This window comes from Lissotriton helveticus, chromosome 1_1 (assembly GCF_964261635.1).
Source record: "Lissotriton helveticus chromosome 1_1, aLisHel1.1, whole genome shotgun sequence".
NCBI lineage: Eukaryota > Metazoa > Chordata > Amphibia > Caudata > Salamandridae > Lissotriton > Lissotriton helveticus.
In genome coordinates this window covers 1,715,338,934-1,715,366,415 of record NC_136057.1, presented here as the reverse complement: position 1 = coordinate 1,715,366,415, position 27,482 = coordinate 1,715,338,934, and positions in this window count along the sequence as shown.

Genomic DNA, 27,482 nt, shown 5'->3' with positions numbered 1-27,482 from the left:
GAAAGGACACCACACAAGTGTTATGAAAATAAACAATGTATTTATTAGAATCACAACAACCCTGTACTCTTTATGAGGACAGGGTGCTAGGCACACAACAAAACTCTTACGAAAATACTTAAGTTAGCACGGTATACACAAATGCCCGAGGGGCACGAAAAACCATATACTCTCAAAGTGGAATGCGAAATTACTAGCAGGTAAGTACAGTACTAATAGGCTTTGGAATCGCTAGGACTGGACTAGGGAATCGTTAGATTACTTCTAGGAGGCCCAGGGGACTCGGGTGCAGAGTGTGCACTCTCACGCGGGATGCGGGACAAAGTCTATGGAAGCTAGTAAAGTTAAAGTTAGTGTTCACGGGCGAACCCGACCTGGTAGGGAGGAAACGACAGTGGATCCTGACCCTTGGATAGTGAGGCTATGCTGGGACACCGAAGTGCCGAAGTTACCTAGCCCAGGGGCTGCAGCTGCATAGGTCTCAAAAGACGTCGGGAATCCTCGTTGCCGGACCAGGAGCCTGGAAGAAAGGAGTTGCTGGCAGGCGACCAGTGAAGATTGTTCGAGTGATCCAAGCCTGGATCGAAGATGGATGACACCTGAAAGCAGAGGGGACCAAGTTCGTGACTACTAGCCAGTAGTCAGTGGGCACCAGGAGGGCACCGGATGGCAGTCACCTCGACTAGGTGAGTGGGCGACGCTGGCTCTGCAGATCTCACGGACCAGGAGGCGTTGTCAGCGACCAGGATGGAGAGGCGAGCTGTCCCACGATGGATGAAGCTGTCGGCGTCGAAGTTACCCAGGATTGGGCAACCAGCCTTGGCTAATTCAAGCCCACGCGGTGGACTCAAAATGGCGTCTTGAGTGGACCAGGAGGGTCCGGGGTGCTCCTCTTCAGGAAGGGAGCAAGGGCCAGTCTAGAGCAACCAGACCAGCAGCAGAAATGTCGTCGGGCGTCGTTCAGAAGGCCACAAGCCAGCGGGCTAGTAGCCAAACAACGCGGTGAGCAGCAAAAAGCAGAAGGGCCCCACGCAGATCGTGGAGATGCTGGGAGGCTGCACTTCGGTGCTGGAGCTGCTCAGGGTCGGGGCTTCTCGGACCCCAAAGCACTCACCAGGAAATTACTCGGCGGGCTTGCTGTGCAGAAGTCGTGCAGTCTTGCAGATGGCCGGTCCCTCGAGGTCTCGTCGCACCCACGGTTCTCAGCTGGGCTGTAGAGGTGGGTAGAGGTCAGAGGTGCCAGGGAAGCCGGTTCTCGTCGAGCTGGGCAGTCGGATTCCGGAGGAAGGACTTGCAGCAGACCGCAGTGTTCTTGCGATGGTGCCTGCGGATGCAGGGTGACTACTCCTTAGCCACAAGGGAGAAATCTTAGGAAGAAGTCTTGAGTTCCTTTCGTAGAAAGTAGTTTCAGGATTCAAAGATGATCTGATTTGGAAGGGGGCCAGTCTCTACCTTTATCTGGGAAAAGGGGGCTGGCACGCGACTAGGTCCTGCCCTATGGGTGGGACCAGGAGGGGGGTGGTTACACCCACTTCCTTGGCGGGCTTTTCCCCAGCACAGGGTCTGGAGTGTCCCTGGAACTGGTTCAAGCCAGCCTATGCACAGTGAGCACCGGGGTGCCACGTGCAGTCACCTTCCTCTGTAGCCCTGCCTACCTACAATACACCAAATCCTGTCTGGGACGGTGCTGGCACCGCCCCTGGCAGGAAACCCTTTGTCCTTATCTCCTGCTCTGGGAGGACTCCCAGCAGCAGGAGGGCAGACTTGTGTCTCGGTGGCAGCATCCATTTTGTGGAGCTGAGGCTCTGTTTGACTTTAACCGGGGTTACAGGTTACATACATGTCGTGTCCCTTTAGAAGGGTGGAATGCTAACCCCGTCGCCGGAATTGGCGAGGGGTTAGTATTCCAATTCGTATGACACCTTACTCGACATGTTTTGATAAAGCGATACCAGAGTTGGCATATAACCGCGAGGATTATAATGCACTTAAGAGTATATGGTATGCGATATCATGGAAACGGCTAAGGGATAGATCGCGAAAGCCGCAGACAGGCTCAGCTCATGCCAGAGCACTATCTCACACGATTCCAAGCACTCTGCCTTCAGGATTGTTAAGGCCTGCCATAGGAGTGACTGATAGGAGATCTGTGTGTCCATTTTAGGGTTAGATATAGGTATACTATATCTAAAGCAAAGGGTGAGTACACCACCTTGCCCCAGCTGTCATGCAGCCAGTTGTGTCAGATTTGGATGGCCAGCCAGGGGTGGCATAATACATGCTGCAGCCCCTGGTAGGCCCTGGGTACACCTATGCCCTGGGTACCTAAGGTACACTGTACAGGGACTGATACGGTGACTCAGTATCCAATTGGATATGTACCTAGGGTACATGGAATCCATTTTACAGAGAGAGCAGTAGGCCTGGGGTCCTGAATAGCAGGGCCCCAGGTCAACTAAGTCAAAAACCAGCAAAACACCAGGCAAAAAGTTGGGGGCAACCATAGTCAGGGATCTACCTTCCTACATAACCCCCCCCCCCCCCCCCAAACGAAAGGAGATAAGGCTATCCTTGCCAGGTAAGCCTATATTGCCTGAGTGGCCATATAAGGAAGTACCAGCACTGGCATGGTTACCCCCTATCTCATGGTCCACTAAGCAATCCCTCACCCTAAGGGTATCTGAGGGTCTCCACCATAGGGAATCTCTACCTGTGGTGTGTTTTGGCAAAGGAAAAGGCTGGTGCTGAAATGGAGTACTGAAGTGAGGCTCCACTAACTTTGGGCTCAGCTTCCTCCAATCATTTTCCACCATATAGGCCTTTCTTTCCCAGACTGAGTTGTTTTGGTCTCTCAGGGTCAACCTCTGGCTACCTACAGCTGGAGGTTGGGTCCCTCTGTTTGGCTTACTGGAGGGACAGGTCAGGTCTGGGGCCCTCAGGTCCCAAGTTTGGCTGTGCCCAACAGTGTCCATTTGTGGGAGGTCCCTAACTAAATTTAAGGGGGATCCCTCAGGAGTTGGTTTTATTTTCACTTGGCTAGGACTATTAGCTTCAGTGCCCTTAATCTGCTGATTGGGGAATTCTTTTGGACAGGGGGCCCTTTGGGGTCCAACACTGGCCTCCCTGACCTCTACAGCCCTGGGCTGACTGAGGCAGGGTAGAGAGGGGCAGGTTACCTGCTCCAGACGGGGTCCCACCTTGGAAGGGTCCACTGACATCAGGGGTTCTGCCAGGCTAGGCCTGACTACCTCTGGGGCAGTTCCTTCACAAGGGGTCAGATCAGTTCCCTGAGGAGGCTGATCCTTTCCTAAAGTCTGGTGGGAGGGAGATTTCTCTTCCTCCTCAATGCTCTCTGTCTGAGTGGAGTGATCCATAGTTTCAGGCTTCACAACACTACCATCTGTCTGAGTTTGAGCTGTGGCCATCACAACTCTCCCAACCTTTTCAGGAGGGGGCTCAGTTTGGGTGTGGGCTGTGACCATCACAGCCTTGACAACCTGTTCTGGGAAGGAAGTTGTCTGAGATTGGGTTGTGACTGGCACAACCCTCCTGACCGGTTCAGGGAGGACATCTTGGACTGGGGCTGTGGCTATCACTGCCCCACTAACCTTACCCTGGAAGTTTACCATTTTAGAATGGGTTTCTTGCTCTACCTCAGCCCAGGCTGAGAGCTCTAAATCATTCCCCAGTAGGCAATCTACAGGCAAGTTTGGTGACACTGCCACTCTCTTGTGGCCAGTGACACCTCCCCAGCTGAGATTGACCACTGCCATGGGATGATCTCTCTGTACTCCATCAATATTGGTCACCTGGTATGTGGCACCAGGTAAAAGTTGCCTTGAGGGGACTAGACTCTCAGTCACCATAGTGATGCTAGCCCCTGTATCTCTATAGGCCTCAACTTTTATACCATTGATGAGGGGCTCCTGTCTGTACTTGCCCAAAGTGTTGGGACAAGTTGTGAAGTTGGCAAACCCCATGCCAGTCTCACAGACAAGAGTATCTAAGTTTGGGGACCTGGTTAGGCCAGAGTCCCCAGGAACTCCCAAAGTAAATGCACCCAAATTCTTGGGGGCACTCCCACCATCTGGGGGATTACTACTAGTAGTAACAGGAGGTTTGGGAATGTTACTTGGGGGTATGTTCTCCTTATTGGTATTCTTTGGGCAACTGCTGTCAGTTTTCAAATGACCCAACTGTTTACAGGGATAACAATAAGGTTTCTTCTGGTTATTAGAAGGATTCTGTGACCCACCCCCCTCAGAGGATTTTTGGGGCCCTGATGTGGTTTGATCTGGAGATTTATTCCCACCCTTCTCTTGAGGCTTGGTTGATTCCTTTTTCTGGTCACCACCTTGGTTCTTGGGCCTAATCCTGGTTCTGACCCATTTGTCTGCCCTCTTACCCAATTCTTGTGGAGAGGTCAGATCAGAGTCTACCAGGTGCTGGTGTAATAACTGGTTCTGACAATTATTTAAGACTTGCTCTCTCATAATAAGATTATATAATCCTGTGAAGTCAGTAACCTTGCTACCCAGTAGCCAGCCTTCCAAAGCCTTAGTGGCACCATCAACAAAGTCAGACCAGTCCTGAGACTGAGTTTTCTGGGTGTCTCTGAACAGCAACCTGTACTGCTCAGTGGTTAAGCCAAACCCATCAACCAGTGCATTTTTCAGGACCTGGTAATCATTAGCATCCTCCACTCTTGTAGTGAGGAGCTTATCTCTACCTTTACCATCAAAGGAGAGCCACAGTATAGCTGCCCACTGACTCTGGGGAATGCACTGCACAGTGCAGGCCCTCTCCAAAGCAGCCATCCATTTCTGGATGTCATCCCCTTGTCTAAAGGGGGGCACTATCTTAGTCAGGTGTTTAGTATCTAAACCCTTCTCTTTTTCTCTTGGGAGATTGCTGCCACCAGTGGGAGCTAACCCACTCATCTGCTGCTCTCTAGCAAATGCAAGCTTTTCTTTGGCCAGGGCAAGTTCTTCCCTTTCAATCCTCAGTCTAGCTTGTCTCATCCTTGCTTCATGCTCTCTTCTCTGAGGGGAAGTCAATCTCCTCTGGGGAGAGTTCCTTCTCCCCTGAGAAGAGGCATTAGAGTGCAGAGATCTAATGGAGTCCCTAGAAAGAGATCTATCTCTCCTAACTCCAAGGTTAGGCCTACTTAGGGTCAGTACTGGGGGTCCCCCAGATCCTAGCCCAAGCAAGTCTAAGTTGGCCCTAGTTAGCCTTCTGACTACCTCAAGACCTTTGTCTACCTCATCCCCAGAGAGTTCCTCTTGATCCTCCTCCTCAACTGCATTGGCAGTGTTGGGGAGGTCTGGATCCCCAGAGGTTCCCTCTAAGGCTGGCATATTCTGTTGTAACTGAGAAATCTTTCTGGCATCATATGTCTCTAAGAGACCTATCAGAAAGGGAATGGTGGGGTTAGACCCCTGCTTCAGTTTCCTGGAGGTACAGACTTGTCTCATCTCCTGGAAACTGAGAGCTGCATATCTTGAAGTGACCTGTGGAGGGTCAACGCTCACCAGGGGAGTCTCAGTGGACTCTCCATGGTTAGACATGCTTTTCTAGTGAGGTGTAAGTGGTGCACTTACCTACACTATATGTTTGCCTACTGATCCCTTGCTAGAGTTGTAGTTTAGGGTGTGCTAGGCCCTAGGAGCTACAACAGCTGGTTCAGTAGAACTCAGAGTATTGTAAGCTAAGTTATATGTACCTTTAGTACTTATGTGATCTTTCACAAGATATTCTTAGGATATGTGTGGTAAAACAACAGCAAGCTCAAATCCCAACCGCTGCTCACCAATGTGAGAAGTTGGCCTGATGTGCAGTGCTCACTATTCTAGTGATCACTATATATCAGTCCAAACAACCCTTATTGATGATTGGTTGTAAGTCAACCTTATAGACCAGCTATCCTAGTAGCATGGATACGAGCAGTCTAAGGCTAAGACTCTAGAGGGCGTGTTAAGCCAGCTGTTTTACCATCACATTACCCCTTGAACACCCAGTGAAAGGACACCACACAAGTGTTATGAAAATAAACAATGTATTTATTAGAATCACAACAACCCTGTACTCTTTATGAGGACAGGGTGCTAGGCACACAACAAAACTCTTACGAAAATACTTAAGTTAGCACGGTATACACAAATGCCCGAGGGGCACGAAAAACCATATACTCTCAAAGTGGAATGCGAAATTACTAGCAGGTAAGTACAGTACTAATAGGCTTTGGAATCGCTAGGACTGGACTAGGGAATCGTTAGATTACTTCTAGGAGGCCCAGGGGACTCGGGTGCAGAGTGTGCACTCTCACGCGGGATGCGGGACAAAGTCTATGGAAGCTAGTAAAGTTAAAGTTAGTGTTCACGGGCGAACCCGACCTGGTAGGGAGAAAACGACAGTGGATCCTGACCCTTGGATAGTGAGGCTATGCTGGGACACCGAAGTGCCGAAGTTACCTAGCCCAGGGGCTGCAGCTGCATAGGTCTCAAAAGACGTTGGGAATCCTCGTTGCCGGACCAGGAGCCTGGAAGAAAGGAGTTGCTGGCAGGCGACCAGTGAAGATTGTTCGAGTGATCCAAGCCTGGATCGAAGATGGATGACACCTGAAAGCAGAGGGGACCAAGTTCGTGACTACTAGCCAGTAGTCAGTGGGCACCAGGAGGGCACCGGATGGCAGTCACCTCGACTAGGTGAGTGGGCGACGCTGGCTCTGCAGATCTCACGGACCAGGAGGCGTTGTCGGCGACCAGGATGGAGAGGCGAGCTGTCCCACGATGGATGAAGCTGTCGGCGTCGAAGTTACCCAGGATTGGGCAACAAGCCTTGGCTAATTCAAGCCCACGCGGTGGACTCAAAATGGCGTCTTGAGTGGACCAGGAGGGTCCGGGGTGCTCCTCTTCAGGAAGGGAGCAAGGGCCAGTCTGGAGCAACCAGACCAGCAGCAGAAATGTCGTCGGGCGTCGTTCAGAAGGCCAAAAGCCAGCGGGCTAGTAGCCAAACAACGCGGTGAGCAGCAAAAAGCAGAAGGGCCCCACGCAGATCGTGGAGATGCTGGGAGGCTGCACTTCGGTGCTGGAGCTGCTCAGGGTCGGGGCTTCTCGGACCCCAAAGCACTCACCAGGAAATTACTCGGCGGGCTTGCTGTGCAGAAGTCGTGCAGTCTTGCAGATGGCCGGTCCCTCGAGGTCTCGTCGCACCCACGGTTCTCAGCTGGGCTGTAGAGGTGGTTAGAGGTCAGAGGTGCCAGGGAAGCCGGTTCTCGTCGAGCTGGGCAGTCGGATTCCGGAGGAAGGACTTGCAGCAGACCGCAGTGTTCTTGCGATGGTGCCTGCGGATGCAGGGTGACTACTCCTTAGCCACAAGGGAGAAATCTTAGGAAGAAGTCTTGAGTTCCTTTCGTAGAAAGTAGTTTCAGGATTCAAAGATGATCTCATTTGGAAGGGGGCCAGTCTCTACCTTTATCTGGGAAAAGGGGGCTGGCACCCGACTAGGTCCTGCCCTATGGGTGGGACCAGGAGGGGGGTGGTTACACCCACTTCCATGGCGGGCTTTTCCCCAGCACAGGGTCTGGAGTGTCCCTGGAACTGGTTCAAGCCAGCCTATGCACAGTGAGCACCGGGGTGCCACGTGCAGTCACCTTCCTCTGTAGCCCTGCCTACCTACAATACACCAAATCCTGTCTGGGACGGTGCTGGCACCGCCCCTGGCAGGAAACCCTTTGTCCTTATCTCCTGCTCTGGGAGGACTCCCAGCAGCAGGAGGGCAGACTTGTGTCTCGGTGGCAGCATCCATTTTGTGGAGCTGAGGCTCTGTTTGACTTTAACCGGGGTTACAGGTTACATACATGTCGTGTCCCTTTAGAAGGGTGGAATGCTAACCCCGTCGCCAGAATTGGCGAGGGGTTAGTATTCCAATTCGTATGACACCTTACTCGACATGTTTTGATAAAGCGATACCAGAGTTGGCATATAACCGCGAGGATTATAATGCACTTAAGAGTATATGGTATGCGATATCATGGAAACGGCTAAGGGATAGATCCCGAAAGCCGCAGACAGGCTCAGCTCATGCCAGAGCACTATCTCACACGATTCCAAGCACTCTGCCTTCAGGATTGTTAAGGCCTGCCATAGGAGTGACTGATAGGAGATCTGTGTGTCCATTTTAGGGTTAGATATAGGTATACTATATCTAAAGCAAAGGGTGAGTACACCACCTTGCCCCAGCTGTCGTGCAGCCAGTTGTGTCAGATTTGGATGGCCAGCCAGGGGTGGCATAATACATGCTGCAGCCCCTGGTAGGCCCTGGGTACACCTATGCCCTGGGTACCTAAGGTACACTGTACAGGGACTGATAAGGTGACTCAGTATCCAATTGGATATGTACCTAGGGTACATGGAATCCATTTTACAGAGAGAGCAGTAGGCCTGGGGTCCTGAATAGCAGGGCCCCAGGTCAACTAAGTCAGAAAACCAGCAAAACACCAGGCAAAAAGTTGGGGGCAACCATAGTCAGGGATCTACCTTCCTACAGGCAGCCTTCCTCATAATTAAATGATAGGGTTGAACGTCCTTAGAAGGAGTACTTGAGCCTGAGGGTAACTCCCACTCTGGAGAGAAATCCAGGCTTCCTGCGTCTGCCAACTCCTCAAAAGCATCTTCATCCAATTCACCCTCTTCCATGTCAGATTGTGAATCCAAAAACCTCCTTTCATCCAGAAGGCGCTGAGCCTCTCTTCTGGATCTCATCTTGACAAGTTTTGCCACCGGATCCACCACCGGCTCCGACGGATTCGGAATCGACGTCGGAATCGAACTCGATGGCTCAGAGGGATGTGTTCGAGGACGAGCAGGCGAAGCCGGAACCGGCGTCGACGGCTTCGGTGGAGCCGGAAAATGCCACGGCGGCGTCGGAGCCGGCATGTAAGGCATAAACGGAGCCGGAGGGTAGGAGTGAGGGACTCCTAAGCTAAAAGCTAAGGGACCCATGGGACTCCTAAGCTAAAAGCTAAGGGACCCATGGGACCCGAAGGTGCACCAGAGGGGTACCACGCCCTCGAAAAGACTCCGTACATTGCGTTGAGAAATGCAGACGGGTCCTGGCCTGGGGCAGGAAAGGGTGGTTGAAAACCCTCAGGCATGTCTTGAGGAGCGTTCGGATTCGGCTCACCTAAGGGCGCGGAACCCCCATCTTCACGAAGCTCCTCCTCATCTCGGGCCGGGGACGGCGCCGGAGACGGAGTCGGAGTCGGAGACGGAGACGGCGCCCGCGACTCAGAAGGAAAGGTCTCACCTTCAGGTTCTGGATCCGACACATCAAGGGTCCCCACCTTCGAACGTACCTTCTTCGGTGACCTCGACCTCGATCCCGACTCCTTACCAGAACGACGTCGGGACTCATGTCTCCTCTTCTTATGTTTCCTCTTCTTCGAAACATGATCAGAAGCCGACTTCGAAGATGACCTTCCCCGAGATCCAGACCTCGACCTCGATCTTGACTTCGACCTCGCCCTTCGAGAACGAGACCTCGACGACTTCTCCTTTCCAGCTTTCATCTTAGCCACCAGGAGTTTCGCCTCTCTCTCCCTCAGCGCCTTCGGGTTCATCTTCCTACACGAAGAGCAGTCATCCACATCATGGTCCGAGCTCAAGCACCAGATGCAGTCGCTGTGAGGGTCGGTGATGGACATCATTTTGCCACATTCTCTGCAAGGCTTGAAGCCGGTCTTTTTAGAAGACATTGTCGAGGAAACAGGATACAGAGAAGCAGAAAAAGGCAACAATATAGGCAACAAAGTATCAGTTGGCTACAGAGATTCCCGATAACCGTTAGCGTCGACGACGCGGAAAAAAGGGAACTGATGTCATCGCGCCGGCGTGGGCCTATTATAGGCGTCGGTGACGTCAGCAGAGTCGCGAGAGAGGTCGTGTCTCTATGACGTCAGGAGTCCACGTCGGTGCGAGGCTACGAAAAAAGAATTTCCGAATGTTGCTGACGCAAGGGGATATTCACAAGGTGAGGAATCCACACGGCAGATGTATCTATCAGAAGCATGCATTATGCCACCCCTGGCTAGCCATCTAAACAGACACAACTGGCTGCACGACAGCTGGGGCAAGGTGGTGTAATCACCCTTTGCTTTAGATATAGTTACCTATATCTAAACCTAAAATGGAAACATATATTCCTATCAGTCACTCCTATGGCAGGCCTTATCAATCCTGAAGGCAGAGTGCTTGGAATTATGTGAGATGGTGCTCTGGCATGAGATGAGCCCGTTTGCAGCTTGCGGAACCAAGTCCTAATAGCTGTTCCATGATAACGCTATACCATATACTCTTAAGTGCATTATAATCCTCGCGGTTAAATGCTAACTCTGGTATAACATTATCAAAACATGTCGAGTAAGGTGTCATACGAATTGGAATACTACTCCCTCGCCAATTCTGGCGACGGGGGTAGCATTCCACCCTTCCAGAGGGACACGACATGTATGTAACTGAGAACCCCGGTTAAAATTAACTCGAGCCTTGGCATCACAAAATGGATGCTGCCACCACAGACATAAGTCTGACCTCCTGCTACTGGGAGTCCTTCCAGCGAGGGAGGCTTGGACAAAGGGTTTCCTGCCTTGGGAGGTGCTAGCACCACCCCAGACAGGTTTTTGTGTATTGGGTAGGATAGGCCTGAAAGGAATGAGACATGCCCGGGGCACACAAGGTGTCCTGTGCATACACCGGTTCAAACCAGTTGCTGGGGCATCCCTGCCCCAGCTCTGGCGGGAAACCGGACAAAGGATAGGGGGTGTAGCCACCCCCCTTCCTGGTCCCACCCAGGGGAGGGACCTAGTCAGTAGTGCAGCCCCCTTTAGCAGGATAAAGGTAGGAGCTGGTCCCATTCCAGATTAGATTAATCCTGAACTACTCTACAAGAAGAAACTGGACTTCGACGTTCTGCTCCACAGAAGACTGAAGAAATCTCCCTTGTGGGCAAGGAGTGTCCACCCTGCACAAGCAGGCACCATCAAGCATCCAGCGGCTTCACTTTGTCGTCTTCCCTCGAGGATCCAGACTTCAGAGCCCGACGAGACCCGGATTCCCAGACCTCTCCGACCTCAACTCACATCTACAGCAAAGCTGAGACCCGTGGGTGCGACGAGACACGTGGGACCGGCCATCTTGAAAGAAACTGCACTTCTCTTCCAGCACGACTCCCGAGGTAAACTCGACCAAATGCTTTGGGGACTGAGAAGCCCCATTCCCGAGCAGTCCCTGCACCGAAGATCAGCCCTCCAGCATCCACGAGATCTGCGTGGGGCCCTTCTGCTTGGTTGCTGCTCGACGCGTTGTCTGGTCACTTGCCGGCTGGCTAGTGGCCTCCTAGACGACGAACTCTGAAACTTCCACTGCTGGTCTGGTTGCTCCAGACTGGCCCTTGCTCCCTTCCAAAAGAGGGGTACCCCGGACCCTCGTGGTCCACTCCAGACGCCGTTTCAACTCACCACGTGGGTTGCCTTTGCCAAAGCCTGTTGACGCCGATTCCGGATCCAACACCGCCGACAGCGAGAGCCTTCGTGGGACAGCTCGTGCCTCCATCCTGGTCGTCGAAGACACCTCCTGGTCCACGTGGCTGCAGAGTCAAGCCTCTCTTCACCTGATCGCGGTGACGACGACATCTGGTTCCTTCCTAGTTCCACTCCAGTCACTGGCTAGTGACTTTGAACATTGTCCCCTCTGCTTTCAGGTCCTCTTCTTCACCGATCCACCCTTGGATCGCACCGGACATTTTCCTCCTGGTCGCCTGCAGCATCTTTTCTTTCAGGCTCCATTGACTTCAACGCGAGAACCCGACACACTTTGGCACCTATGCACCCGCGGCCCGGGTGCTAAAGGGTAGTTTAACTGTCCTAGTGTCCAGTTCCACAGTCGTTTTAGTCCTACCTAGTCAGGATTGTCCGTACTCACCTTTAACTTGAACTGTACTGTACTGTCCATAGACATTGTTACGCATCTCGCGTGCGAGTTCACACTCTGCACACGCGTTCCCGCGGGCCTCCTATTACTTACCTAGAGTTAGTGTAGCGTGGTCCCATCGATCCTACAGCCTCTGGACAGCTCCGTTCCTTCTATCGACTCTCACATTCCACTTACTTAGTATATGGTTTGTCATGCCCCTAGGGCACCATTGTAATTTTGTGCAACTTAACGTATTTTTCCTAAGAGATTGTCATGTGCTTAGCCCTCTGACCTCATAAAGAGTTCAGAGGTGTTTGTTATTAATAAATATATTGTTTATTTTCATAACAACCTTTGTGGTGTCCTTTCATCTGGTATTCAAGGGGTTATATTGTGGTAAAACAGCTGGCTTCACATGCCATAAAGAGTTTAGCCTAAGACTGCTTTGTCCATGCTACCACTAGGATAGCTGGTCTATAAGGTTGACTTACAACCAATCACCAGAAGGGTTGTTTGGACTGATACAAGGTGATCACTAGAACTAGTGAGCATCATATATCAGGCCAACTTCTCACACGGAGGAGGAGTAACTGTCTTCGGCCTAGCAGGAGTATACACAACAGAGTACACCGAGCCCGGTGAACCGCCCTCCTTACTAGGCTGGGACTTTGAAGAGTCCTCCATAGGCACTTGACGCCTGCCAGATCAACTCCTGGCGCCAGAACTCCTTCCGCGCCTTCCCGGCGTCAAAGAACGGCGACCAGACGGCGAGCGGCTGCCCCTCGACGGCGAACGCCGATCCCTCGACGGCGAATACCTTCGCCTCGACGTCGACCTTCTTCGCCTCAACGGCGACCTCCTATGCCTCGACGTCGATCGTCTACGCCTCGACGGCGACCTTCTACGCCTCGACGGTGACCTTCTCCTCGACGGCGATCTTCTCCTCGACGTCAAGGATCCCCTCCACGTCAAGGATCCCCTCCACGACGACCTTCTCCTCTTCGCCGACTGCGAACGGCGGTGTCGCCTCGACGGCGAGCGCCGACGCCGGGCCTCTCGACGTCGAAATAGTCACTGGAGACTTCGACGGCGGCCTGTGCAGGTCCCTCGACGCCGAACGTCGATGTCGCCACGACACAGAGCCCTGGGGAGACGGGGAACAGACTGCAGTCATCCCTCTCGACGTCGTGGTCGGTGCAATAGACGCCAACGGGGACATTTGCTGGTCTTCCTGCCCCTGGGGAGCCCCCCAGAGGCCTCAGCATGGGCAGAAGAAGCCCCTCCAGACCCACCTTGTGCCTTTCGTCTTCTGTCTTCAAGGCCCTGAAGCCTGATCTTCATCCTATCCCTCAGAGTCCTGGTAGAGAAACCCTGGCAGATGTCACACTCCTCAGGGACATGGGATGAAGGAAGGCAGATGATACACACCTCGTGTGGGTGAGACTTGGCCTTCTTCCTGGAACACTCAGGGCATTTGTCGAATAATGCAGGCATATTTGACAATAAAGAGTGCACCCAAAGACAAACAGGAAGAAACAGCAAAGTACTTCAAGAAAAGCACTCAAATAACTTTGAAAAAGTGAAAAATATCACCAGAAACCCTTGAAAAGGGAGAGCTCAATGCTCCAGGGTCCTGCTTGCAGGAGCCAGAAAAAAAGAACTAAAAGTAAAAGGGACCTGCAGTGCATTCTGGGATACTGTGAATTTCTGGAAAGTTTTCTTAAAGGCACAGTATCCTGTTTTGAGCCACATAATGGCAGCCTATGGGGCTTGTCTGTCCATGTCCTCCTCTCTATCATTCCAGAGGGATTTTGCTGTTGAAAGCAAGGGAAATCTGGACAGGCTTTGCGGTTTGTGGATTTTTGGTGGAATTCTAGTTGAAGTACTGGACAGTGTAGCCTGTGGATATAGGCTGCATTATCTGTCTTTAATTCTCACTTAAGTGTCTGTGCAGTTCTGCATTTTGACACCTTAAGAGATTATTTTTGATTGCTCCGGGGTCCTCGCACATGGGCGGGACTATTCACTAGATTATGACTATACACAGAGATCCCCTACTACAGAAAGTGGTTTACCCGCTTTGTCCTTTAAGGTGTCTGTTTCACTATTGTCCTGGTTTTACCACCGTCTTCTCCAGCCTCATCTTTCTGGCAGAGGTGGGTGGGTTCGCTAGTGAATCCAGAAAGATCTTCAAGCTGCAAAACTACACCAACAGGTAAGAAACTATTCGTTTTGCAGTGTGAATCTTTCTGAATTCACTATGCTGTGCATAGACTAGGTAGAGGTTTGTAATGTTTGTGGCGGCTGGGTGGAAGATGAGCTTTGGTTGTTTAATATACGTTGAAGCATCTTCTGTCCTACTTGTGCTTCCTTGTTCATTTGTATATCCACACAGTAGTGCTTAGTGAACGTGTGAACTGAAGCCCATGTTGCCGCTAGGCATATGTCTTGAATGGATGAGTTAGCCAGGAAGGCTATCGTTGCTCCCTTTTTCCTAGTAGAGTGGGCCTGTGCCCCCTCCGATAGTTCTTGATCTGCTTGTTTGTGGCAGAATTGTATCGTTTGTGCGATGGTTCCCTTTGTCACTGGTCTACCCAGGAAATTGCTTGCAAAGGACACAAAGAACTGCTTTGTCTTCATGTGTTCCTTGGTTCTTTCTATGTAGTGCATTACTGCCCTTCTAGCTTCCAGAGTGTGCAGTGCCCTCTCTGCGCTTGTTGCCGGTTTCTGAAAGAAGCTTGGTATTTGCACTGTCTGGTTGATGTGGAACCTTGCCACCACCTTTGGCATAAAGTGTGGGTCCGTTCTCACCACCACCCTATTATTTTGTATCTGGATGTAGGGTTCTTGTAGCGTTAGGGCCTGTAGTCCGCTCACCCTGTACAGCGAAGTGATTGCCACCAAGAAGGCTGTTTTCATTGTTAGCATTTGTAGGGAGACCTTATGACTGGATTTAAAAGGCGCTTTCATGAGCTCTGTTAGGACTAAATTAAGGTTCCATGCCGGCAGCAGCATCCTCATTGGTGGTGCGATCCTTTTTGCCCCTTCCAAGAATCTCTTTACTATCTGTGATGTAAAGAAACTCTTCCCTGTTTCTCCTCTTGTGTAGGCTACTATTGCTGCCAGGTGTACTCTCAGCAAGGATGAGCTAAGCTTTGCCTTCAGCAGGTGCGTGAGATACCTTAGCACCGGTGATTCTCTTGTCATCTTGTGTAGCTTCTTCTTGCTGCACCATTGTGTGAACCTCTTCCATTTCGCCACATAGCACCTTCGTGTGCTAGGTCTCCTAGCCTCTCGTAGTACCCACAGGGTGCTCTCAGGTACGCAAACTATGTCTTCAGGAGCCATGCTGCTAGGGTGAGGCTCTCCGGTCCTGGGTGTAGTACCTCTGCGTCTTGCATGGAGAGCAGGTCTTTTCTTTTCCCAAACTTGTGGGGAGCACCTTGTGCCATTTCCATTATCTGTGAGTACCAGGTCTGCCTGGCTCACTGTGGTGCCACCAGGATCAGAGTCATGTTGCTGGTTCTACACTTGTTGAGTACTCTGTATCAGTGGTATCGGGGGGGGAAAGCGCAAGCAAATGTTTTCGACCAGCTTATCCATAGGGCATTCCCCAGGGATCCTTCCCCTGGTTGCCTGGATGGAAAGCTTTGGCATTTTGCATTCAGGTGTGTTGCAAATAGGTCTATTGTCGGTGTTCCCCACCTTCTGAATAGCCTTCGTGTTTCCTGCATATTGAGCTCCCACTCGTGGGATGCCGATGTCTGCTGAGCCATTCTGCTTCCACATTGTCTTTCCCTGGTAGGTGTATGGCTAGAAGGTCTATTTTTAGTGGGATGGCCCATCTCCATATCTCCTGTGCTAGGTTCGATAGCGGAGCTGATTGTGTTCCTCCCCGTTTGTTGATGTAAAACATCGTTGTTGTGTTGTCTGTTTGGATCAACACTCTCTGGTTGTACAGGTTTGTCTGGAAGGCTTTCATGGGCGAGGAACACGGTCTTTAGTTCCAGGTAATTGAAGTGTTTGACCGCATCCGCTGGAGTCCACAGATCCTTCACCGAGTTTGCTCATGTGTGCTCCCCATCCCTTCTGGGATGAGTCTGTGGCGATGGTCACCGTTGGGGTCGGTGGTGATAGAGGCTTTCCTTCTGTTATGTTTTCCTTGTTCCACCACAACATCTCCTCCTGCACTGCGTGTTTTACAACCACTAGATCTTCCAAACTTCCTGTAGCTTGTGACCATTGTTCTGCCAGCCATTCTTGGAATGGCTGCATGTGGAGGCGTACATTTGGTACCAAATGTATGCAGGAGGCCATCATGCCCGTGACCTTGCTCGCTGTCCTCACTGTCAGAGCTCGACCCCTTCTGGTAGAGGTGCGTCTCCTTCAGCAATGCCAGTGTCCTTTTGTCGCTGGGGAACACCTTGCTCTGTATGGTGTTGATCTGTGCTCCTAGGAAGATGTGCGTGCTCCTTGCATGTCCTGTGTGAACTTGCCTTTATTAGCCAGTTGTCCAGGTAAAGGCATACATGGATCCCTTCCCAGGTGCGCTGCAAGGCACTTGGTGAAGACCCTTGGTGCAGATTTTAGTCCGAACGCTAGGGCGGTGAACTGGTAGTGATCTTTGTTGATGGTAAATCTCAGTAGATGTTTGTGTTGCCTGTTCATTGGGATGTGCAGGTAGGCATCTTTGAGGTCTATGGTGGCCATGAAATCTCCATCCCTTATCTGGGGAATGACCTCCTGCAGGGACGTCATCTTGAACTTTTGTGTTTTTACGTACTTGTTCAGGAACCTTAGGTCCAGGATGGGTCTAAGAGTTTTGTCCAACTTTGGAACCAGGAAGTAGGTGGAGTACACTCCCTTGTTCCTTTCTCGGTATGGTACTGATTCAATGGCCTTCTTTTGGAGCAGTTCCTCCGCTTCTTTTTGAAGTAGCTCCAGCTCTTTTCCTGACTGCGCCTTCTTTTTTGGTTTCCTGTTTGGCGGTGGCCTTTCCAGTTCTATGCAGTATCCGAACTGTATGATGTTTAGTATCCATTTGTCTGTGGTTATCTTCTTCCACTCCCGGAAGAAATTACTTAGCCTGCCTCCTACTGGTTACACATGTCCACTCATTTTTGGTCCGTGTAACACTGTGTTGGTCTTTTTGTGCTCCACCCTGGGAGGCATTGCGTGGGTCGGCACGTAGTGCATGACGGAGTCAATTTGATGTGGGTTGTTGGCCCCCTCTTATTTTGCCCACGTCCGTTTGCCCTCCCGCGAAAGGACTGGCCCCTTTGCTGGTGGTGCCAGGTTAGTCTTTGGTGACCCTGCTGTGTTTGGCTGTCGCTCTGGTGGGACCATGGAATATCTGGTGCGACGTTCCTGGCTGGTTCCCCCCCCCCCCCCCTTCCGTTCGGTTTCCGTGACAGGGTACCCCTTTCCATTCCTCTGAATTGTAAGGCCCCCATGGACCTTGCAGTTTCGTTTTCCTTTTTAAGCTGGGTGAGTTTTTCGTCCACCTGCGCCCCAAACAGTGTCTCTCCATTGAACGGGGTGCTAAGGATGTTGTGCTGTACCTCTGGTTTGACATCTCATTACAAGAAACAAGGGAACCCAAAAGTAGCAATTGGTCTGGGACCTTTGGGGGTATATCGTATTACAAAAAACAATGGTCCCAAACGTTAGAGACAATAAGGCAATCCAGATAAATATAGACCAGAATTGGAATCTATATTTTACTGTCCAGCCGGACAGACTTTTTAATAGCATAAATAGTAATATATATCAAAAATTTCGTCAGAACAATTTACCAAGCGGGACACAACCTGTGTCCAGCTATCACAAATACAAAACCAAATGACATACATACAAAGGCAAAAAAAGGGGGCAGTCTGCAAATATTCCAGTTTGTGGATAGGGTTGACAGTGGCAGTGTCTACCCGTTCTACTTGAGAACAGACAGCCTGTACCAGGTCAGGTACATAGGAAACCGGGAACAGAAGCATTTAATACTTGTTTTATATTTTTAAATTGCGTCGTGTGGTTGATTCTAATAACCATTCGCTTGACCTGTACATATTTTGTATATTGGTGCGCATGCTTTGTAGTGCATTTTGGGGTGATTTAACAACTTACCTGCACTCTGCTGTCAGTGCTCGATACTGCAGCCTGCCCGCCCCGGTCCGACTCGGCAATTATTGCCGTAGAGCGGAGGGCGGACAGGCAAGAGCCTGACAAACTTCCTCACTTCCGCTAGTGGATCAGGTAGCGGTCTAGCCTCCCACAAGGAGGGGCTATTTAGGCAGCGAGGAGCTGCGCGCTGTCCGTGGATAGGGTTGACAGTGGCAGTGTCTACCCGTTCTACTTGAGAACAGACAGCCTGTACCAGGTCAGGTACATAGGAAACCGGGAACAGAAGCATTTAATACTTGTTTTATATTTTTAAATTGCGTCGTGTGGTTGATTCTAATAACCATTCGCTTGACCTGTACATATTTTGTATATTGGTGCGCATGCTTTGTAGTGCATTTTGGGGTGATTTAACAACTTACCTGCACTCTGCTGTCAGTGCTCGATACTGCAGCCTGCCCGCCCCGGTCCGACTCGGCAATTATTGCCGTAGAGCGGAGGGCGGACAGGCAAGAGCCTGACAAACTTCCTCACTTCCGCTAGTGGATCAGGTAGCGGTCTAGCCTCCCACAAGGAGGGGCTATTTAGGCAGCGAGGAGCTGCGCGCTGTCCGTGGATAGGGTTGACAGTGGCAGTGTCTACCCGTTCTACTTGAGAACAGACAGCCTGTACCAGGTCAGGTACATAGGAAACCGGGAACAGAAGCATTTAATACTTGTTTTATATTTTTAAATTGCGTCGTGTGGTTGATTCTAATAACCATTCGCTTGACCTGTACATATTTTGTATATTGGTGCGCATGCTTTGTAGTGCATTTTGGGGTGATTTAACAACTTACCTGCACTCTGCTGTCAGTGCTCGATACTGCAGCCTGCCCGCCCCGGTCCGACTCGGCAATTATTGCCGTAGAGCGGAGGGCGGACAGGCAAGAGCCTGACAAACTTCCTCACTTCCGCTAGTGGATCAGGTAGCGGTCTAGCCTCCCACAAGGAGGGGCTATTTAGGCAGCGAGGAGCTGCGCGCTGTCCGTGGATAGGGTTGACAGTGGCAGTGTCTACCCGTTCTACTTGAGAACAGACAGCCTGTACCAGGTCAGGTACATAGGAAACCGGGAACAGAAGCATTTAATACTTGTTTTATATTTTTAAATTGCGTCGTGTGGTTGATTCTAATAACCATTCGCTTGACCTGTACATATTTTGTATATTGGTGCGCATGCTTTGTAGTGCATTTTGGGGTGATTTAACAACTTACCTGCACTCTGCTGTCAGTGCTCGATACTGCAGCCTGCCCGCCCCGGTCCGACTCGGCAATTATTGCCGTAGAGCGGAGGGCGGACAGGCAAGAGCCTGACAAACTTCCTCACTTCCGCTAGTGGATCAGGTAGCGGTCTAGCCTCCCACAAGGAGGGGCTATTTAGCCCTCTCGTCGCCCTGAGCGCGCAGCGGTCGCGCGCAGGGGAGCGCCTGAGGACGCGCCTGAGACAAGCCAGAGAGAAGCCCGTCTGTGCCCGTCCGTGCCAGGACGGGGCCAGGGGCAGGAGACCATGGCTGTCTCGCCTACCATCATGAGAATACCTGATGTGGGCCGCATAACATATTCACCACAGGTACTACATGACTTATGTCCTAGCATGTCCGACACATGTGCTGTCACTACCCATTTAAATGTAGAAGGTCCTTTTACTTGCCCTAACTGTTTTACATATTTTGGTTCCGAGCTGGTGGTCAAGAGTTCCCTGCGAATGCCAGCGGCAAGGCCTTGTTCAACACCCAATACCGGCCAAATAAAGACTGTCAAAGGTCCCGCTCCTATGGGAAGTAAACATTTGTTATGTAATGTGCGTTCATTACCAAAGCACGCTTCACAGGTGTGGGACCTGATATCCACAGAGAAGCCTGATCTCTGTTTTTTAACGGAGACTTGGCTCAAGCCTCATTCTGTCCCAGCCATCACTTTAGGCATTCCAATGGGCTATAAGATCTCTAGACTGGACCGCCCACATAAAACGGGGGGAGGAATAGCTATTGTATATAGGGAGGAGCTAATGGTTACTATACTGGAGGAAATTAGCTCTCCTCTGATGGAATTAATGATTTTTAAACTTAGCTCCACTTCAGGGGAGAATAGAAGGGGTGCGGTTATATACAGACCCCCAGGCCCGAGTCGGGATTTTTCAATTGCACTTATGGAGGCTTTGGCCCCATTTGTTTTAAATAACCAGAATTTCCTATTAGTGGGGGATTTTAACTTCCACAGTGAACTGGAGACATGTATGGAGGCCAGAACACTTTTCACTGATATGGAATACCTAGGCCTGAGAAAAATGAATCAGGGACCTACACATGAGGCAGGCCATACGCTGGATTTAGTGTTTTCCAACTCATTTTTAAATATGTGCTCATCCCCCACTCAAACAGAATGGACTGATCATTTCATTTTAAAATTTTACACTAATCCCATGTATAAACCTAGCGTACCAACCGCTTTGGCGACCAAAAGAAGACCATGGCACAAATTGACACAGGATACCTTTCGAGAAGCCTATCAAGCCCCCATAATTAATGAGCAGGAGGGAACAATGCTAACTGAGCTCAATCGCTTTTCTAATGCTGTTAACGAAGCAATTGATAGTACCATACCATTTAAAACGTATAAACCCCGCCAAGCAGCCAGACAAGAAGTCTGGTACTCCGAAGACCTGAGACACATGAAACAAAAAACCAGGAAGCTTGAAAAAGTGTGGAGACACTCTCGGAAGCCGGAGGACAAACAATGCTACCTAACATCTCTTAGATCCTATCACAAGGCAATTAGGATGGCCCGGAAAAGTCACATTGCGATGCAACTTGCAGAGGCTGGGAAGGACTCTAAAGTCCTTTTTCAAATCCTGCAAACTTTTACCAAACCTGTAGCATGCGAGACGGCGGAGATTGCTTCCCAAGAACTATGCGATGGGATCTCTTCCTTCTTCATGAAGAAGATTGATATAATCTATGCTAAGATAATGGCCACGAAATCAATGGAAGTGGCTGATCTCAACAACCCCTCTCAACAGTGTACAGCTAAATACACAGGCCAATCGTTTAAAAAACTTTCCCCTTATTTCTTTGGAAGAAGTCCTTTCCCTTATAAAAATAATCAAGAGCGGTAGTCCGCAGGACACTGTTCCCGCCCGTATCATGCCTATGCTGGCCGATACTCTTGGCCCAGACATCCAGAAACTTATCAATCTGTCATTAAGCACGGGAGAAGTTCCGAGAGATTGGAAACGGGCATTGGTAAGACCGCTAAGGAAAAATACCACCATTCCTTGGACGGATCTTGCCAACCTGCGACCCATCTCTCTCCTTCCCTTTATGGGCAAGATGATGGAGAAGTTTGTTAATGGACATCTGTCCAGATTTGTTGAGGAGACACACGGACTGGATCCCTCCCAGTCGGGTTTCAGGCCTAGACATAGCACCGAGACCACCTTGCTGTCAGTCGCAGACGATCTACGTATGTACCAGGATGGGGGTTATTCCGTCATCCTGGTTCTGCTGGATTTGTCTGCGGCGTTCGACACCGTGTCACATGACATCATGACCACCAGACTTGTTAACATCGGTCTGGAAGGTGTAGCTCTGGCATGGGTGAGGAGTTTCCTGACAGATCGCACCCAGACTGTCACCCTGGGTGCTTATCGGTCAGAGGAGGTGGGGATCTCAAAGGGGGTGCCACAGGGTTCCTGCTTAAGCCCGACCCTGTTTAATATCTACGTGGCACCCCTGGCAAACATCATGAGATCCCATGGGTTCATCCCAATGTCATACGCGGATGACACCCAACTCCTCTTCCCGTTTAAACATCTTACGGATACGGTCAGGAACTCTTTCTCCTTGGGGATGAAGGCAGTGGCTCACTGGATGGCATCAAACTTCCTGCAATGCAATGTGGCAAAAACGGAGGTGATGCTATTCGGTGAGGCAAAGCTCCTATGGTCCCCAGACTGGTGGCCGCAAGACCTTGGCCCAGTCCCGGAGCCAAAGCAGGTGGTAAAAAATCTCGGTGTGCGTCTGGACCAGGAGCTCTCTCTAAAACAAAACAGCAATCAAGTGGTGGGCTCATGCTTCCACGTTATTGCTATGCTGAGGAAGGTCTTCCCCTTGCTCCCTGACTCAACTAGGAGAACGCTAGTGCAGGCCCTTATACTGAGTCGACTGGACTACTGCAATGGGATGCTCCTATCAGTAAACGAGGGAGTCATTACGAGATTGCAGGTAGTCCAGAACACGGCAGCCCGTCTTGTTCTAAATCAGCCCCCCCGTACACCATCGAAGCCTCTTCTGAACACCCTACATTGGCTTCCTGTCAAACAAAGGGTGAAATACAAGATAGGCTGCACCATACACAGAAGTCTCCAGAACAAAGGCCCAGAGTATCTGAACAATAGATTCTCTCTCTATAAACCGGTTCGATCCTTGAGATCCAGTGAACAAGGCCTTTTACAAGTTCCAAGAGCCAGAAAAACCAGACAAGGTGGAAGAGCTCTGTCCATCGCTGGACCAAGATTGTGGAACAGCCTCCCTCTCTCATTGAGACTTTGTCAGGAATATCTCCCTTTTAGGAAACAGCTAAAAACCTTCTTATTTCCTAACTAATGACATCTGTTTACCAACTGTTACATGCTGAAAGGTTCTCAAAAGCGCGGAGATATTCCTTCGGGAGATGATCCTAGCGCGATACAAACCCGCAAATAAATGACAGACAGTGATATAAAAAGTACACTTTTGTGATCTTTCTAATACAATATTCCAATCATCAAGTGTAACAATGTCAACGACGTTTCGATCTTTTAAATTTCAGATCATCATCAGGACTTATGAATACATGCCTCGATGTTAGAACAAGGGGACAGGGTCGTCAAAGGGATAGATATGGGACCCGGATAATTATGTCTGATATCTTGTCCAATTCTCTGGATCTGGAAGTCAAACGAGTGAATACTCGCTGCGAGTATTCACTCGTTTGACTTCCAGATCCCCCCATTGCGGCGGACTTCGGCCATACTGCTGGTCTCTTCATTTGTTTTCGACTGGCAACCTACATGAATATGGGACCTGTTCCCCTAATATGGAACAGAGAATTGCTTGGTAAATTGTTCTGACTACATTTTTTATATATATTACTATTTATGCTATTAAAAAGTCTGTCCGGCTGGACAGTAAAATATAGATTCCAATTCTGGTCTATATTTATCTGGATTGCCTTATTGTCTCTAACGTTTGGTACCTCTGGTTTGAAGCCTGAGATCGTGAGCCAGGCCTGCCTTCTCTCAGTGATTCCCAACATCATCAGCCTGCTGGATGTGTCTGCTCCATCCAAGGCTGTTTTGAGGCAAGAATTTGCCACATTCTTCCCCTCCTCCACAAGGTGTGAAGCTCTTTGTTGGTACTCGTCTGGGAGGTGCTTCATCAGCTGCCCGATTTCGTCCAGGATTTGGTATTGGTGCCTGTTCAGTAGGGCGTTTGAGTTTGCCATGTGCCAGTGCATTGCTGCATTCCTTTCTATCTTTCTCCCAGTTAGGTCCATCCTCCTGCTTTCCTTGTCTGATGGTGGCCCTGATGTCGTTGGCACATTGGCCCTTTTCCTTGCGGTCGCCGCAATAACGGAGTCCGTTGTAACTGCCCCTCTGATGTATGGAGGACCTTTAGTGAAGTGCTTATATTTCTTCTCCGTCCTTGGCATAACGGACCTGCATGTCGCTGGTTCCTTTAACGCCTCCTTCCCCTTGGCCATGACGCTCTCAAGCATGGAGAGGTACTGGCTCCTAGTCTGTGTGGGGAGCAGGGTCTCCAAGAGGAAGTCTGCCTAAAGTTTTTCCTCATCAAGCTTGACTCCAAATGCCGCTGCCGCGTTCTTGATGACCATATTGTACTCCCCAATGTCATCTGGCGGCGAAGACCTCGAAGGGTACGTGTCCACAGCCTCTCGGTGTCTTGCCACTCTAGGTCCTGAGTCCCAGAGGATGCCGATCCGAGGGTCGTCCACTGGTCGTCATCACCCTCCTCCTCGTAGTAGAAGGCTTCTTCCTCTGGATGTTCCGGAGTCCCTGGACTTTTCGGCGGCTCTTTTGCCTCAAAGTCCTCCTCTTCCATCTTCGTAGCTTGCTTCGAAGGAATCGTGAACCTCTTCATCTTTTCGAACTCCTTTCTTTGCAGGATGTTATCCATTTTGGCCTCGAGCCGTTTTTTTTTCCAGTTCGGCGGCCTGTTCTGTGTCGGCCTATTCGGCTGATCTCTTCGCCGTATACATAGACGTCGAAGTGGGCTTCAGGTCCTTTGTCGACGTCGAAGCGACCTTCGGGGCTTTCTACTTTGAAGTTGAACGTTCCTTTGCGGGGACGTGTTTCGACGACCATGGCTTATCGCCGGTCTTCGCCGCCTGGGAGTCCTTCTCGAAGGATCCGCTGGGCTGTTTGTCCTTGGATGCAGCTGCTGCCGTCAAGGTTTTCGGCGCCAGTGCTCCCTTCGAGGACTTAGACTCTGTTTTTCTAGAGTGATTCAGACCTTCGAGAGTCTGTCGGGGCTTTAGGGTCGGACTCTCTCCTACCTCTTTCGAAGTTTTCTCTGCAACCGTGTAGTCGTCGTCTTCTCCGGCGACGTTGTCCTTCTCGTCGCTCAAGGACCCCAGGTCTCGAAGGGACAGCTGTTGGTCCTTGCCCTGCATGCTGTAGTTGGCTCTTCTCTGACGCTCTCTAACACAGAGGGTCTTCAGTGTGAAGGTGGAACAGGCGTTGCAGTCCTTGCTCTCGTAGTCGACCGGTAGGCAGAGGTTGCAAACCAGGTGCTGATCCTTCTGCTCGTATTTGTGGTGGCAATTACGGCAGAATTTAAAGGGTGTGTTGTCCATTTCTTGCCCTCAGGGGGCCCCCTGTGTGCGCATTCTCCGTTGGACGTCGAAGTTCTCCTTCTTCTTCGTCATCCCGGCTCGATGGAGTCTTTTCTCGTCGTCTTCTCAGGCTTTTCCTTGCAAAATTCGACTCTTCTGTGTCTTCTTCCCTCCAAAACTCTGAAGCCTCTCGATGAACGATCCAGACCCACGCCCAAGGGTGGGAGCTTCCGCAGGAAGCGTGCCGACGTCATGGGAAGGACACCAAAAGGTGGGACGTTGACGCCCACCTGGGTCACACAAAAAAAAAAAAAGAAAAGACTACGATTCCAGACCCAACCACTAAACTGCAGAATAATGCACAGCATAGTGAATCCAGAAAGATTCACGCTGCAAAACTAGTACATCAAACACCGTTCACAGGCATGATACATTGTAGCATCCTCCTGCAAACAGATTTTGACTCTGGCACTGAAAACATTGTTGGGGGGTGTATATAGTTTTTTTTTTTAACTATACATTTTAGCAACAATAAGATCTTTAATGAGGACAAGCTGCAGTGTCGTAAAATAAAAAAAATGTTGGTCATCTTATAAAAAAAGTTACGTTACAGATACAGTTTCACCTGCACCCGCAGGGAGGATGAAATTCAATATCTCCCATTCTTTTGGCTCGTACAAATGAGACTAGTCTTGATCGTTCTAATAAAATAACTGAGTTTGTTTGTCATATTCCTTAGGCCCAGTATAGGTTAGATTTCGGACATGCTCCATAATACCAGTGCTAACTTCTACAGAAATGCTTCCTGGAGGACAACACTTCTGCGTTTCCTTGGCACAAAGGCTGCATAAGACCTTGGAAGGTGAATACGATTTCAGTATAAGCTCAAACAAGCATTTACAATGCAATGGTCTCGGCATTATTAAAGGTAGAGCTATTGGCATTGCTCATGACTTTTTTTTTTAAATCATAAATAAATGGCATTTTATTAACATTGCCAATAGCTTAATCGTTAAATAAATGGCATTGTCATTTACAATGCCAATAGCTTAATCGCTCGCAAATGCATGACCTATTGCATTTACACCCACACAGAGCCACCCACACACATACAGAGCAACCCACACAATCATTCACATAGAGCCACCTACACATGGATATTAATCCTTTGAAAGCCATGTTCCTTCTGACTTGAAACACCCTCATAACTACTGGTGACGTCACACGACGAAGGGTGTAGTTAGACGGTAAGGAGTCTCAGTTGAAGACCACAAAGGCAACATAGGACACCACACAAGCAACTTTTATTTATGTTTCCTAAACCAGTGGACAGTCTTAAAATCACTGCAGAGTTTGTTTCACTGTTCGTAAGAGGAGCTAAGAGAAGCAAAATATTATTTAATTTTTAATAATGTAAAGCGTCCCTCTACTGAATAAAGGGTTGCTGTAGAGAAAGAGGTAGCAACAGAGGAAGGTAGTGAGATGAGAGTTAGGAGGAACCAACGAGGAGAAAGAAGGGAGGTGGAGAGGTGAGGCTACGAATAAAGGTTAGACAAATTGAAAGATTACCTTGTGAGAGAGGTGGGGTACACAGATAAGAGTGAGTGACGTGAGGAAGAGAGGAATGAGATGGAGATGAAGGGGGTGGGGTGGGGAGTGAAAGAGTGGGACTAGAAGGACAGGGAGAGGGGAGGTAAAGTGATATGAAAAGAGGCGCGTTAAAGGAAAAGATGGTTGAGAGAGGTGGGGCAGTGAGATGGTAACAGTGCTGTGAGGTGCAAAGAGAACAGTGACACAGTAAGGTCATCATAGTGAGTGACAGAGGTCAGGTACATAGAAGTGTACCTGTGAGAGGTGAAGGGTGCTGAAGAGATGCAAGAAAGCCAGAGGCGAGATGGGAGTGGGTACATGAGGATATAGTGGGCGTGAGTTAGAAGACCTGAAGCAACCTAAGGACAAAGGTGTGAGACACAGGTCGGTGAGGCAGAGATGGGGGCTAGAGGGTGGTACAGAGAGGGAAAACTCAAAGGTAGATAGAGAAGAGCTGCAATTTATTTATTGTGCGATAGATAAGGTAATACAATATCGAGAGGTAGAAAGATGAGAGCCAAGGTAGAGGGAGATGATGTGAAGAATACGTTAGTGGAGGTAGACAGAGGTAAGTAAACATTAGTGAGGGTAGGTAGAGGAAAATGGCGGAGAAAGAGGTGTGGAAAGGGGGAGATCCATACGTAGGGGGTTTGGAAGAAAATGATAGAGGCGCAGAGGCAAAGCAGAGAGAGTGGTGAGGTAAGGATAGGTAGAAAGTATGAGAGTCTGGGGTAGAGGTACGCAGAAAGAGGTTGAGCTAAAGAGAAGGGGGAAGTACCAGAGATCACTTTATCGGTGGTGGGAGGTTGGGAGTGGGCTCTTGGAAAATGGGAGGCCTGTGCCCAGGCTTAAAAAGCCTGTGCTTACTTCTTCCGTCTACGTGGACAGCTGAAAAATAAATGCAAAAGATCTAAAAATGTACAAAGCTGAAGCCGA